Genomic DNA, 3,426 nt, shown 5'->3' on the forward strand with positions numbered 1-3,426 from the left:
TATTCTAAAATAGCATAATTCCCTGATAATAAGGGCACAGTTACATAAGGACTAACAGATTTTATAATTTACAATTCTCTTAATTTGAGATCTGGCTTTCTCTATTCTTACAAAAACATACTCAATTGGCACATTTTAAAACTTAGACCTGATTTGATTAGATCCCAAACAGTTTTATTAAGAACAGTTCTTCAAAGCTATAAATGAATCAACAGAATGTTGTTTTTTATACAAGCCTTCTCTTAAAAATTTAGGAATGAATCAAATCCATAAATAAATTTAAGTGGCATAATCCCAACAAGCAAGAACTGTACCCATTTGTAAAAGGTAAAAGTGATAATATTATTATGTCTGCTAATGCCAAATCAAAACAGTTTGTGCTGAATTGGACACATGAGATTATGCGCTAAAACCCACACAATCACTGTAACACTGTCTTTTTTCAAAGACTGATGAATCCTTTAGTTTTATTATCACTAGGTCATTAAGACAGCAAAAGAATGGAATATTTTGCCCTTCATAAGCTATATTAAAACATCTTTCATTTTCTCAAGTGCTTTTCTCCCATTTATTCACAATTATTCATCACTTCTTTCTCTGAGCTTAGTCACCTTGGAGGCACACATTCCATTCAACCATTAAATTGAATTACCATCTTACCGAGTAATTTATATTCTCTCAATCTTATTCCTAATAGGATATAAAATGTACATTTTTCTAGTATTCAACCTGATCATAAAACCGTTTCCACTGAGGGTTCATAGAGAGGCCATAACAAAAGTTAAAGGTTAAACTGTGAGGTTTGTGAGGAAAGGAATTAGAGAAAACATCTTCCCCTGGTGTTGTCTCCCACAGCTCATATACCAGGAACATTTTCACCCCCATGGGCTCTGCTGGGTTTAAGGCCTGCCTCAGGTCCTGACCCAGTCCTATGGGGGTAAGCAAGCGTTATAACTTCTGATCCTCCTTTTCTTCCCATCCACCAATTCCTTTGTGCAGGATATTAGGGAACTAGAAAATGTTCCTCTTTGTCTCTAGTAATATTTTCCATCTTAAAGTCTATTTTTCTCATCTTAATATAGATACTTCAGTTCTCTTATGGTTGCTGCTTGCATGGAATATATTTTTCCATCTGTGGTGTAATAAAAAGTACATATTTGGTCTTTATCCCAAGTCCCTGGCACAGAACACCTAAAACCCTTGGAATTCACTGTCTTTTGTATGTTAATGAGATGATGATTCAGGTGGGGAGAGGGGCAGGGGCATAAATAGCTTAAGAATGCCAGAAAAACCAACCATTGATTAGAGTGTTGGAACTCCCAGCCCTAACCTCCAGTCTCTGGGGAGGGAAGAGGAGTTGAAGATTGAAGCCAATTATCTGATGGCTGATGATTTAATCAGCCAGGACTACAGAATGAAATCCCCATTAAAAAAAATGCTAAGGGTTCCTGGGTGGCTCAGTTGGTTAAGCATCCAACTTCTGCTCAAATCATGATCTCATAGTTTGTGGATTCGAGCCCCGGGTCGGGATCTATGCTGACAGCTCAGCGCCTGGAGCCTGCTTCAGATTTTCTGTCTCTGCCCCTCCCTACTCACACCCTGTCTCTCAAAAATAAATAAATGATTTAAAAAAAAAACAACTTAAATCATGGGGCTTGGAGAGCTTCTGAGTTGGTATGCACATCCATGTACCAGGAGGGTGTGCACTCTGACTCCATGAAGGAAAGAGGCTCCTGGGCTTGAAACCCTCCCGGACCCTACTCTATGTACCTCTTCATCTAGTGGTTCATTTGTATCCTTTATAATCAACTGTAACAGTAAGTAGTACACTTTCTTGAACTCTGTAAGTTGTTCTAGTGAAGTACCAGACCTGAGGTAGTGGGGTGCTTGTCGTTGGAACCCCCAAATTTGTTGTCATCTGGGAAGAAGTGTGGGTAGCTTGGGACTCCCATTTAGAGTTGGTGTTTGAAGTGGAGACAGTCTTATGGGACTAAGCCCTTTCAACTGTGGGCTCTGACACTAACACCAGGTAGATAGCATCAGAATAGGACTGAATTGTTGGACATCCAGTTGATGTGAGAGAATTGAATTGGTGTGGAAAATCAACACAGATCTGGTGTCCAAAAAAATTCACAGCATCTTTTAATTTCCACCTAGTTGTATCTTTGAAACTAAAGCATGAATCTTGAAGATGACAGATAGTTGGATCTTGTTTTATATCAGTCTGACAGTCACCACCTTTTAATTGGATTGTTTTACTTCTTCACATTTAATATTATTATTGATATAGTTGGATTAATATCTTATTTTACTTTAAAGTTTCTATATGTCTTATGTCATTTGTGTTCTTCTGTTTTTTCCCATACTGTGTTTCTCTGTAGTAAATAGACATTTTCTTCTGTATGATTTTATCCTTTAATAATTTTTGGATATTTTTGAGTGATTTTTTTTTAGTGTTTGCTCTAGAATCAATAATAACTTGTTAGAATCTACTTCAGATTTACGCTAACTCAATTCCTATAATATATAGAAACATTGCTCTAATATAACCCTATTCCCATCTCATAATTTTTGTGTTATTATTGTTGGGAATATTAAAGCTATGTATGTTATAAACCCAAAGATTACAGTGTTATTGTTATTATTTTGTACAATCTTATGTCTAAGAGATAAAAGGGGAAACATCTATTTATAGAGGGTTATTTTTCTTGGTTTTAAATTTTTTTAATGTTTATTTATTTTTGACAGAGACAGAGAGAGACAGAGCATGAGTGGAGGAGGGACAGAGAGAGAGGGAGACACAGAATCCGAAGCAAGCTCCAGGCTCTAAGCTGTCAGCACAGAGCATGATGTGGGGCTCGAACTCACGAGCCATGAGATCATGACCTGAGCCGAAGTCGGACGCTGAACTGACTGAGCCACCCAGGTGCCCCTATAGAGGGTTTTTTTAAGTTTATTTATTTATTTTGAGAGAGAGAGAGCACATGAATGGGGAAGGGGCAGAGAGTAAGGAGAGAGAATCCCAAGCAGGTTCCCCACCATCAGCCCAGAGCCTGACACAGGGCTTGAACTTGTAAACCGTGAGATCATGACCCGAGCCGAAAGCAAAAGTCAAGATGCTTAACTGACTAAGCCACCCGGGTGCCCCTATTTATAGAGTTTTTTATATTAATTGTTTTATTTACCACTTCTGGTTCTCTTTATTTCTACATGGGGATTTGAGTTACCATCTGATTTCATTTTCTTAATCCAGTAGTTTACTTTCCTCTCCTGCTTCTTCGTGTTGTTGTCAAATATATTACACCTATATGTTATAGGTTCACCAAAGTAATTATACTTTCTTTTATAACTGCCTGCATAATTACCTTTACCAGCACACCTTGTTTTTTTATATGAATTCAAATTACTCTCTGTTTTAATTTCTTT

The sequence above is a fragment of the Puma concolor genome, chromosome B2 (assembly GCF_028749965.1).
Source record: "Puma concolor isolate L17-30 chromosome B2, mPumCon1.1.hap2, whole genome shotgun sequence".
Taxonomy (NCBI): domain Eukaryota; kingdom Metazoa; phylum Chordata; class Mammalia; order Carnivora; family Felidae; genus Puma; species Puma concolor.